This window comes from Oryctolagus cuniculus, chromosome 4, assembly GCF_964237555.1.
Source record: "Oryctolagus cuniculus chromosome 4, mOryCun1.1, whole genome shotgun sequence".
NCBI classification, from domain to species: domain Eukaryota; kingdom Metazoa; phylum Chordata; class Mammalia; order Lagomorpha; family Leporidae; genus Oryctolagus; species Oryctolagus cuniculus.
Window position 1 is genome coordinate 172059435 of NC_091435.1, and position 13066 is coordinate 172072500.

The 13066-nt window shown below is 39.1% G+C and overlaps 1 protein-coding gene across 42 annotated transcripts in view; it reads left to right on the forward strand.

Annotated features, from left to right (window-relative positions):
* The window catches only part of ARPP21 (cAMP regulated phosphoprotein 21), a 163663-nt gene that overhangs the window by 2018 nt on the left and 148579 nt on the right, over window positions 1–13066 (forward strand). The window lies entirely within an intron of this gene.

Sequence of the window (13066 nt, forward strand, 5' to 3'; positions counted from 1 at the left end):
TAGAACCCAGAGTTGTGACTGCTGTCAGCCACTCCCCTGTGCGGTACTTCATCCCCTTCTAAAGATACCGTGGGAAGCAGAGTCCGCATCTACAAGGCAAATAGAAGAAGGCATTGAAAGGTCTAGGAAAGGGAAGCTGGGAAGTGCAGCGCGAGCCTGGTGGAGGCTGTGGCTGTCTAGATTGTAGGTGCTCGGTGTACGTGTCTGACTTTTTAAGTCCATTGATATGACACCTCAGCCTCCCTAAGCTGCAGTGACATTCCCCGAAGTTGAAAAGCACCTGTACGAGAGATTTTGCTCCAATGGCAGAATACATCTAAATGATTCCCACACCTTCTTCATCCACTTTGAAGATCAAAACTGCTATGATTGTTGCAAGTGAACTGAAATGTAGATGAAAGGGAGCCGGTTTCCTTTGGTAAAAGTCAGAAACCCTTCGAGAGACACACACCTTAAAATAAATGCTCCTTCTCTGTGTGTTACTCTGGGGCTTCCATATCTTAGTGAGATTGTCCTTACTGACATTCTCCTGAAAGACAGCCATATGGTAGCAGACAGGTCTGGCTATGTTTTGTTCGGAGTCAAGGAATGTAGTGTCTTGACACTGCATTCCCAATGTGGAGCCCATGTGAGAGATTCTACACTCTTCTCAGTCCATGTGGGTTGTCAAGGTATGTATTTCTGTTTAAACCTCTATTTCCATCATCATATTCATTTTACTTTTATCGGATTGATTAGCAGATTTTTTTTTTAATTTCTTGGAGATTGAGTTTAGGGATATTCTTTGAGGAATATACTTATCATTACAAAGATACAAAGCAATGATCTCTTATAATTTCTGCTTTTCAATGCTATTATGATTTGGCTGAAACACAATTTTTAAGATGTATAAACTGCTGTGTATACTTGTCTTAACTCACTGTTTCATGTTATGTGATAAGTAAAATAACTAAGTTACCCTTGATGAATGCCCTATTTAACAGAGTGCTTTGTTTGGGTAAGGCATATGTAAAGAAACTTACACAGTTCCAGAAAGTGACTTTCAGTTCCTCAGTGACTTAATTTCACTACACTTTTCTTTCCTAAGATTCAGCACAGAGGAGACAGGTTGGTGTGTGCCATTAGCATTGCAATTTGTTGGTCTCCCAGTGACTTTCCCTCTTAGATCCCAGTTGAGAGTGGTTGCCTTGAGAACTGTGGAATTAGCCCTGTCAGAGCCAGGTTCCGCTGGGGACTCTGCAGCCTATTTTTAATGCTATTTAATGAAGGAGCGAGCACCTCGCTCAGCAAGAGAACCATGAGGAAAGACAGAAGAGTGCGTGGTTGTGGATATGCAGGGTGGATTTTTGGAAAGGTGAAGAATGACTTCTGGATATGGTAATTTCGATTAGGTCCTAATATAATGCATTGATGGGAATCAGTTGATTTTAATGAGAGAATTATAAGAAGAGTTTCATGTGTTTTCAAAAACCTCTCGTTAGTTCTTAGAAAGAAGACTTGATAATTTGAGTTCCTTAAAACTTGAAGGAGAGACTGATCAGGAAGTTCCTGCATTGGTACTGTTTTTGATACAAGCTATCAGATTCTCGGGAGGTGAGAAGTACAGAAATAATCTAAATTCTTAAAATATTGTCCCCGCAAAGGGTTGGGAGCTTGTAAAACACTTTGGGGATGGAATAACTAGCATGGTTCTAAGATACTATGATTACGTGAAGCTATGCTTTGTAAATTGTTCCATTCTTTTATGAACTTGGAATCTTGGTATAGAATTGTGGCAGCTAAGTGAAGCAGGACATTTTGGTTGAAATTTATAGAATATTTTGGTTTTCCTTCCTTAACTCTGAGGTACACACCATAGATTGTTTTATTAAAGGTTGCATATTTTTCAAATATACATAGAAGAGACATCACTGATAACTTTTGGAATGTTACCAAGAGGGGCATGGAGTCTGGATGTTATGGCGTGGGAAGTACAAGAAGCCGCCGATCTGCAATGTTTGAAAATATGGAGAACACCTGTCGAGGCAGGAAGTGAGACTATTTAATCAGAAAGGTAGCTCATTTTCATAGTCAACGACGTACTATAATCAGGTTATTTCTTTGTTCCACATGAAGCTAATTAGACAAAATGCCCAAGTAGTCTCAAAATTAGTAAACGTAACAGAAAGTGAGCAGTTTGTATTAAATGGAGATGTGAGTCATGTAATTATTTTAAATGAAGATACTAAAACAGTGTGCAGAGTTGATTTAGATTTTGTCAATTTTTATGCAAAGCGATCCTCAAAATAAACTCCTAAGGGAGATACATCCCAAGGAGTTACCGTGATGTTTTTGGTATGTTCGCATTCTGGAGAGGAAAGCAGCCCATGCTTGCTGTCATACTGACCTTAGTGGACATCATTTGGATCACAAAGCCGATACCTTTTCCAAGCATCTGAAATCAGTGGGTGCGCTCATCGGAATTCAATGTGTATTTTGCCTGTGGGCAGGATAATGATAAGCTCCATGAGTAGAGTGTGGGGTGAGTGAGACAGTGAAGACACAATGTACAACATAGCCCAGAGTGAGTGTGGTGGGGAGTCCTCCTTAGGAAGAGACAGCTTCAAGCCCATGAGATTAGAAGCTGTGAATTAACCATTGCTTCAGGTCTGCTTTGCGGCGAGGTTAGAAGGAATATGTGGGGCTTAAAAGTGACGTGCACGGTGCAAGCTGCTTCTTCAAATGGTAAGTACTGACACCATTCTAACTGGTGCCACGCGGTGGTAGCGTGTTTAGGAATTTGTGAATCTCTAATCATAAAAAGTATCGGTTTCCTTAAGAAGTCCTGATTGTCACCGGGAAGTTCTGAGCATGTTGTAAGTCAGCGATCATAAACTTGTCGACATGTACTTCCTCTCTTTAGACAAAGGGTCTTTATTTATTTTTTTTATTTATTTATTTGTATAGGAAATGTATAGATCCAGAAGTGCTACATTTCTGTGGACTTTTCTTTCTTTCATTTTTCACTGGTAACGTTGAATATTTAATAGGATAAATGAGTTTTAAGCAGTTATAGAATAACGAAGACTGAAGATAGAAAAGGGAGCCTGAGGGAGATGTTTCTGTGACTGGATTTGTTTTTTCTGAGTGCCTTTTCTTCTGATTGTTAGCTTTTTTTAAGACGTTTCAGTGCCAAGTCGTAATAAATTGATTTTTCAGTGCCTCAGTCCTATAATTTAAATTAATTCTGCTCATCTTGTATTAATCTTGGCCATAGCTATTGAAGTATTTAATATTTTATTTACATTACAGACATTGAATTTCTCTGAGGGCTAGATTGGAGCTGAGATATGAAGTATCCAAATTGTATACATAATATGCTTGATAAATAATATGGGGTTTGAGACAGAGTATCAAGTTGATTCAGTAGGGTTTTTAAATATTTGGTAACATTTTTACCCTGTGGTCTCAAAATCCTCTGCAGTCTGGTGATATTTTCTTAAGGTATAAAATGTCCATCTATCATTTTAATTTACTTGTCCCTAAAATTCTCAGGGCATAAATGTGCCTTGAGAAATAGCTAGGTATGCAAACCAAAGAGTGAATGGAAGTAATTATATGGGGACAAATGAGGGGATATTGGGAAAACAAAGGGGCTGCTTGACTAGGAAAGTGGCACTCCACCCCCATGCTGAGCCCTCAGCATTAGACCTTGCTCCCCTGCTCTGGCTGCCAGCACAGAGCCAGCATCTCCAGGTGGAGCCAATGTCAATGACCATCTGGGTCACAGCAGATCAGTGCCTTAAATTCCTCTACATACTTTTCCCACGGAAATATCTTCGGGCAGTTTTTATAACCTCTGCTTAAGATACACATTAATTTGACAAGTTTATTAGGTTTCTTATGTTTTATAGTCAAGTGATATCTACTAGAACAAAAATTTCAATTGTGATGCTATGAAAATACTAAAGAATTACTCCTATATTTTTCCACACAAGGCATATATTCATAATTACTCCAGTCATAAATTCATCTCACCTTGGAAAAACTTTAAATTGGTTTTCTATCCAGCATTAGAAAAAGCATTTCCTTCTCCCTTCTTAAAACACACGGATTACCACATTCTCACATTTCACAGCGCTTGCTAAGTTAGCAATCCATTTTGGATAACACATGTAATATTCTTATTTTGTTAATAAAAATATCAATTCTGTAAATATCAACACTAGGTTTAAGATAACTGCAAGTACATATTGGTTTTAAAGAAAAGATTCAAGATTTTTAGCAAACGCAGACAATTATGGCACTTAATTTGAAACATTTCTGCAAATTTTGTAGAGGTTTATTTGCCTCATTGTGGGTAATATTTCTGTGCAGAATCACATGATGTAAAATGCAATTGAATTTTTTTTCTGGATCTTTTTCTCTGAGATTCACAAAGCTTGTCTACCCAATCTTGTTTCTCTGATACCCACACAAACTAGGACATAACTCCTTGTCAGAGGGCCATCCCAAAACAACAACAACAAAAAAAAAAACTCAGTGACTCCACAAACAAATTTAGTGCTAGAATTCAGTAATCAATAAGCATTCTTTTACATTTGTGTGTTTCGTTGGCTGGTTGCTCCTTTACAAAAATACCAGTGATAAGAAGAATTACCTCTTGGTAAACAGAAGTTAGAGGGATGAGGGATGATTTTAAGATACTTGGACATCCTTCTAATTGCCAAGCCAAACTGCTTCAACACAGTCTGGTCCATGGAACCATACTTTAAAGGGAAAAGTTAATGCACGTAGAAGGGTTTTGATCTAGTAGAAATTGAGAGTCAACATCAATATTTGAGGTAAAATATTACAACATACTTAAAGAACAAAATTCGACATCATTTTTTGAAAGTTTTACAGTTCTATGAGTCCAAATCAAGTATCCCTGGAAGTCCCAGCTGTCATCTGTTTGTTCAGTATCTCAAGGTGCTTTGAGGGGATCTCACGGCTGTCACACAGATCTAGAAGAGTCAAGCCACTGTGAACAGAGGTGAAGGAAGGATTTGTTAACTTGCTGAAATCCAGCGACTGCTCAGAATTGTTCAACATTTATTTGCCTGTCGACTCAATGGGACAATAAGAAGCTACCAAACTAGGTTTTGCTATATAGTCATTATTTTTGCAGCATTCTGTATGTTTTTAAAACCACAAGCTGAGATTCTCATATGAAGTTCTTAAATTTATGGATGAGAAAATACGCATTGACATGCTTTTCTTAGCATTTTCCTTGTTAATACCTTTGTGACTTTGGTGGAAATCCCAGGGTTGCTGGCTTCTGATTTAATTTAATCATCAAAGAGCTGTTGAACTGTAAACAACTAGATTGCATATGAGCATGGGGCAGAATCAACATCTCTGCAGCACTTGAAAGCTGAACGCATTGCCTCTTTAAAACTGCTTTGCGAATGAATGAGAATTCTTTTGGTTATAAAATGGAATTTTATTTTCTTAAAAGAAGATTAAATTTTACTGTCAAATCATATAAGCCAGTATCGCATATAGTTGCATTAAAATTGATATTAAATTCTGCCAAATTAATTGTTAGGCTTCTGAAGTCATATCTCTGTTCCTGCTCCTTTTATCTGGCCTATGGTACCAACCGAACGAACCTTCTTAAATTAGTTTTATGTTTCCATATTTATTTATTTTAAATTTACTTAGCAATTCTGGTGTTGTAAGATTACTTGAAATTGTCAAACAACTGACATTGCACTACATACAAAAATCTCACAGCAAATAATGAGCTGTGTTAATGATTCCTCATTTTTATTTACCTCTTTGCCAATTTAACTTTGGTCACAATATATGTTCTTTATGAAGATTAAGCTGTTTCTCTAACCCATAAATTTTTACATAATAACCAACAGGCTATATAATGCAGCATGAAGTCATCTTGCAGGTACACACTGCAGGCTCTGTTTTCCCATGGGGTTGTTAAGACTGAACTGCACACCTTAATCTATAATTATATTATTATAATCATCATCTTTACCCAGATCCGCGGATGACATAGATTTTTAGTGTTTTTCTCAGCATTAAGAGGTGGAAGAGTATACAAAGTTAATGTAAGAGATTTATATATTGCAAAAACTAATACATCTTCTAGGGGAAATGTAAATATTCCTCCATGAGGGAAATTATTTTATTCCACAAGTGATCATAATATCTGCTTTATTTGTGAGATGATATGCAGGCACACTACAAAAGGGCTGCAGAGAATAAAATTGAAAATTTTATTTTGGTGCAAAATTTTTTGAAAACCATGCATACAAGGGGTCCTCAAAAAGTCTCTGAGAATATGCATTACGAAAATCAATGATTGAAACTAACGGAGAGGTTGCGCACCAAGGGCAGGAGTTCCTGTGAATGGGAATCGCGGAGCTGTGTGCCATGAAGGAAAACGGTGTCCAGGGGGCACATGGGCTCGCTCCAGGAGATCCTGCAGGTGACAGAGATGCACACTTGGGATTATGGTCTAGGAAAATAAAGCCTAACTGTGGTGGATCTTACATCTTCGTAACTTTGCTCCATAAATATGTAATTTACTACCCAAATCGGCGTTTGGTCCTGGTGTTTAACTTCCGGGTCTTTTTCATCAAGACTCTAAATCTCTCTGTGCCTCATCATTCTGCATGTAAAACTGTGTCATCACACCAGTCCACTCTAGACAATTTACTAGTTATGTGACTTCAGCGGTTTGGTTAATTCCTCTTCCATTTTCATATTTGTCTGGTGGTGCAAAGGGCCTGTCTCACACAAGGTTTAAGTAGAAATGAAACACCAGACAGCTGAGTATTCTTCACTAAAAAGGGACCCTCATCTTTCCATAGAAAAAGATTTCATTTTATCACATAAATGTGAAGAAAAATGTCTTGTTTTTTTAAAGAGTTCTCATTCACCGTCACCTCATAAAAAACATTGATCATTGAAATTGGGGACTAGATTGATTTTTTTTTTTTTTTTTTTTTTTTGCCAATGAAATACCGGAGGCCAAACCAAGGTAGTAGCTAATGACAGAGGTGTTTACTGTGTAAGGATCGTGATGCTTATAAATGATCGTTATCGTCCGCCAGTCACTTATGGAAGGCAATGGCCCCATTCAGAGTGGCCTAAAAAGTGAACACAGAGGCATTACTTCCCCAGGACATTTTAATTCTGTGAGTCCTACTGTCTAAAAGGTAAAACACTCAAATCATTATGTGGGAGGGGATTGGAAATAACCAGTGGAGGAATAACCTTGAACCCCGGGCTAGTGAATGGAAGCCACAGAACAGCAGATTTGAGGCTGCTTGGAAGAGAGATTTTGCTACTCTGAGATGGAGCCGTGGACTTGGCCCTGACGGGAGGCTCTGTGGCGCTCCCACAGAAGGCTGCGGGTTCCTGTCTTCAGACATACAGGGAACTGCCTAGAGAGGGCAGCTGGTGTGGCCTCTGTTCCTGAAGAATCTGCACCTAATTTTACTGAAATGAGTCAGTGCTGTGCCTGTGTGAGCACGGATGGAGGAGGGAAGAGTTGTCTCATCACTGAGGCTTAGAAACTTGGCTCCTCTATTGGGAAATAGAGACCTATGCACAGTGTTCAGCTCAGGAGGTGCAGGAGGTGCTGAGAGCGGCTCAAGTCCCAAGTGCATCTGATGTTTGCATTTTATTTTCTCTTACAATTTGGATAGCAAATCGTAATCTTCTGTAGGATAGCACATTACAGAAATTTGTCCAGTGATCCTTCTCAGAAAAGGTGCACAAGAATACCTTTGTAGTCATTTGCTATTCTAATATTTGAAAATAAGAAATACAAAAAAAAATGTGCATGGGGGGAGTATTTCAAAAAGTTCATGGAAAATGGAATTAAAAGGTACAGTACTTTTGTTACAAGAGTTTTGAAATTCAGTCCTGGGATTTTTGTACTATGCATTTTCCATGAACTTTTGAAAGACCCTTCATAACAACTAGAATCATAATGCCTGTGTTCAAACACACAGTCATTTCAGTAAGTCACACTAGGCCAATAAATAAATAAATAAATTATTGAGCTCAGAAGACTCTTGTTTACTGTCTAGCAATTCTTTCCTGGTGCAGTGCTCACAAGTGGCAGACACCTAATCCTAATGTAATGAATTAAAAGTTGACTTTTATCCTTTGATGTGTCTAATATTCAGGACTCAGAGTCAGTTCTCAGTAAAGTTGTAATTTTTTTTTCTCCTGAAGTTTCAGCTTACGAGGATTTAACTTATCTTTCTGTAAAAGAACAAAAAAAGGTGTCCGTATGTTTGGAATTCTAACTGCACCCGAGATGACTCTGGTTCTTACATAGACTCACCCTCGGGTCCCAGACAGTGAGTAGAAGGTCTATGGGGAGAGAGATGTTTCTCAGACTTCAGTGTGCTCACACCGAATGCATGGATCACGCATGTGCATAAAAGGGAATTCAGGTAGCACTCGGTTAGTGTGGGCTTGGTCAAGGGCAAGTGCACAGAGAACTGCCAACTGACTGGTTCCCGGAGCTGGCAGCGAGGCCTCGTCCCTGGACCCGTGACTCAGGTGGCCTTGCTGGGGTGACAGGGACCTAGCACATGGAGGGACCAGGCGATCTGGTAGGCTGGTGAGGAAGGCGGGGTGATGGAGAACAGAACATTGCTAATCAGGGCTTCCAGACTCTTCCTGCCTCAGGCAGAGTGACTATCATCATGCTCCAGGAGACCCTCCCTCCTGTCTGTGATAGGATTGGCCTGAGTTAAATGGGAAACCATTTATGTTACCCAGGATCATTAAGAAGGGAATTTTAGCGCCATCCATGACAATAATCTTGTTCAAATGGAAGCGATGTAGCTGATTAAGAATGAAATGAGTTTGCTGTCTTAACTCACTGCGTATAATTTAGAAAATGCTATGTTAGTGTTCACTGAGTGAACTTCCACTCATCTATGCATATCCTGAAGAAAACCAAAATTCATCTTTAATTTAGCAAGAGAGAAATGCATTCTCTTTCCCTCTGAGACCCTGTCAGACTTGAAGATTTTGTAGAAAGTGATGGATTCTGAGGCAACTGGTTTACCCTCAGGAACCAGGCAAAATACAGTCAAGGGCACATTGTATCCAAATCTAAGGAAGGGAACTCCATGAAGCTGAATTGAGGAGTCAGCTAGCTGAGTTCTTGGGTGATAGTCATCAAGGCATGTCCTTCTGTCAGACACCGCTATCATTATTTGTTTATTCATTCTCCTTTTTAAAATGTTTGTTGGGGTTTACCTGTGTGTTAAGTCTCATGTTAAATACTTGAGGAACCTTGCTGTGCAGGATTTTACAGACATTTGGGAGAGATTAATGCATTTTAACTTTTTAAACAATGAATAGAACAATTTAGAGTTTAAGGAAAATCCAGAGTTATAGGTAGACAATATCTTGCACAATTAAAAAATATTAATTTTGAAAACTTAGGAAAAATATTTCTTTACCAACAAAATTCATTAGGAAAATCAGTTTCGAATATACACTGAGATTGAAAGCAATATTGTTTCCAGAAAACAACGATGGAAGCATAAGTGCTATTGACAAGTTTGAGGAGAGAAGTTCTGTGGCTGATAATAGACCACGACTTAAAACTGCGAAATAAGCAGCTCTTTAAGAAGAAAAACAGGATCATAAAACAAATGTACGTGGAACCAGGATGAGCCACTATGATATACTAATTATATAATAAATGATTAGTATATATATTATTATCATACTGATTCCCATTAGGTTGGGGTTATGAAACAGGGCTCTAAGTTCAAGGTACCTGCTTATATCAGAGAAAAAAATCATTATATATAATAACATATATAAGAATGATAAAATGCTATTTATAATTATAAACTAGGTTTTTCAAAAGAAAATAATTCTTTTAGTTTGCTTTTCGTTTTCACCTTTTGTGTTTGAGAAAGGAAATTGGAAAATTATTGCATAAAAATATGAAAATTCTTAATAGATAATGAAAAATAGTGATGTGTTTAAGGGGAGATGTGATTATATATGATTCTGTTGGGAAATCACACAGAAGTAAAGAATTTGATCTGTAGGTCGACTGAAGGATTTTTTTTTTTTTTTTTTTTTTGAGATGCAGTTCTTTTCAGTGGCAGAGAAAAAGTGTTAACGTGTTGGGTGCAGAGCAATATCTGGATACATTATTGCCTCTGACCTGGCTGGCTCATGTTCAAAGAAACACCTTGCTTGGAATACTGAGAAAGAACTTGCTTTTAAGAGCAGCCTGTAAAGCAGCGGAAGTACATAGGAGGGTTTCCAAGATCTCTTCCAGTTTACAGTATCTATGATTCAATGACTGTTAACTTAATATCAGTGGGTCAATATTTTATTGAACTGTTCATAAAACTTTTTCATAATTCCTCCTTCAGCCTTGCCAATAAGCACTGATGCTACAAAATACAAATGCAATAATTAGAAATGCCCTTATCAGAAATAGTTGGTTAAGAAAAAGAATCTGGGATCCCTGACCTGAGTTCAGATCCAAGTCTCCAACTCACTAGTCAGCCTGTTAAATGTTCCAGGCCTCAGCTACCTCATTTCCAAAGTGGGATTGCTTTAAGTACTAAATTAAGTGTTTAGCAAGTGCTTTGTATTAATTTATTTTTCCTGGTGTTCATATTTTCAGTTTATCTTCCTCTTCTTGTCACTATGTTTGCTAATTCATTGGCATCCTATAAATAACTCCTTAAAAGCCCTCCCAGAGAAGGTTTTCCTGATGTGGCTGCTATCTTGGGTATTTTGTTCATCCATCAGTGAAACCACACTGTACATCATAATCACTTAACTGCCGGTGTTGCAGTGAGGAAAGTTTACTGGTGAACATGAAGAGTCTGGGCCATTTTTTTCTAGGAGATACTCTGTGCACGGGCAGTAGGACTTAACCTTTTATACACCAGCCGTGCAGTAAGGCCTTGAAAAGAAGCTATGGGCGTGGGTAATGGAGAATTCTCTGTGTACACAAAATTGCAAGTAGGACTTCCTTTCCTACTCATGTGATTCACCTGGAATGAGTCTGAGGCTCTGGTATTGATACATAAAGTAAGTCAGCCTCGCTTCCAGATGTGTGCAGCGATAATGTAGAGTCTCGTCTCTGCACCCCTCCAAGAGTGACGTGGGACTGTTATCCCAGAACCAGAAATGACTTCAAAGAAAATTATGGTAGACCCGCGACTTGCGCTTTGCAGATAAAACCAAAGAGTGCAAGCAGCAAAAGGCTGTTTGTGTTAACTGCATTGCCCCCAGTGGGTCCAGCAAGAGAGATGTAAAACCAAGGTTTCTAAAAATCACTGGAGAACATCACTTCAGGGTTTCCAGCCAGCTGTGAAAAGAGACTGGTCATGATGTTTCAAGAAAGGCCAAGGAAATACCACTTGTTTCATCGTTTATTGATTAGATCCTTGGGCAGAAGCAGGGATCAAATGGAAAGGAATTGGAAGCCTGAGACAGCTCCAGATCTGTTAACTTGAAGCGGCTGATAGATTTTACTCCAGCTCTTGGTGAACTTACCTAATACATTGAATTAACAGCCAGCCAGCATGTAGGTGTCTTGATGGACTTCATCAATAGACAATAGGGAAGAGCTAAGCGAAAGGAATGTGATGTTTTTCTAAACTTGTTAGGGAAGCAACCATGTGGCCATTTGTGGTGGAAATCTGTACTTATCTGTCTATTGATTAGGTCATTAGCACCATTTGTTCTGCACTGTGGGGACTGCTTCACTTGGCTTACTGTTTCTGCACTCTGAATTACCCTGTTTCTCCAGGCAAAAATTCCTGTCGATAGAGACAGCCAAGATTTCTGTAGCCCTGCCAGTATCAGTTACTGAGGCCACAGGGACAGTGTTGAGTAAGAATCAGTATTCTTGGGGAGGGCATATGGCCTAGTGACTAAGGTGCACACGTCCCGTATCAGACTGGTTCAAATCCCAGCTCAGGTGCTGACTGCACCTCCCTGCTAATGTGCACCCTGGAAGCTGCTCAAGTAATTGTGTGCCTGCCACCTGCATGGGAGCACTAGACTGGGTCCCCAGCTCGCAGCTTCAGCCTGTCCCATCCCTGCGGCAGGCATTCGTGGAGCGAACCAGTGGATGGAAGCGCTGGCCGTCTGTCCCACTCGCTATGCTTCTGTCTCTCTGCCTCTCCAACGAACAAAAAAAAATAAATACATTTTTACATACATATCATTCTACTGAGTCCATCTTTGGATCACTTTTGATTGAAAGTTACAGGGAAGGTTGTTATCTTTTGAGGGTATAATTTATTTTTTTGTTTTGCACTGTAAATCCTAGCTGGTATTCATGAACTCCTTCCATGTGAAAGGGATTTTGTGTGTCTATGTGATGTTCTTACTGACCTATTTCTGGTTGTGGTTGCTGCCGTGACAGACTCTCTGTTGTGGCATATTTGGGATTTTCGTCTAAAGAGAGGGACAACGCATGCTTCATTCTTAAAATCTGTTTTTCTTTATAGTTTGAATTACCCTATACTATATCATAGCCATATAAAACACAGAATGAGGTATTCTAATAAGAGATCACAAATGGAGAAATCAGAAGGGAAGGATACTAGTGGGGTCAGGACGGAGAGGACCATGAAACTTTAGAAACTGTACAAAGTGCGTGGAGTTTGCATGTATCACGGCTCTGTCATGAGCCTGCCACTTGGGGTACGGATGATGCCACTGGTTAGCACGTTTCCATTTCACCCATCCTTGAGTACACTGTGTCGTGGTATCATGGGAGGGAGGTGGATGGGTTTGTCTTTCGGGTGATCTAAATTTGAAGTCCACCTCGGCCTCCCACTTACCTGGCTGTGTTAACCATCCATCGTGCAGCCAGTCCTCTCTTCGTGAGTTCTCATTTAATACATGGCAGAGTAGGGATGATGCATGCTTTGTACCCTCTCTATAGGAACTGTTTATCCATGAAAGCATTAGCACTTATAAAAATACACGTAATGAAATTATGGATGACTATTTCTTTTACAAATGTAGTAAAATGGTGATTTGAGCCACAAGTATTTTC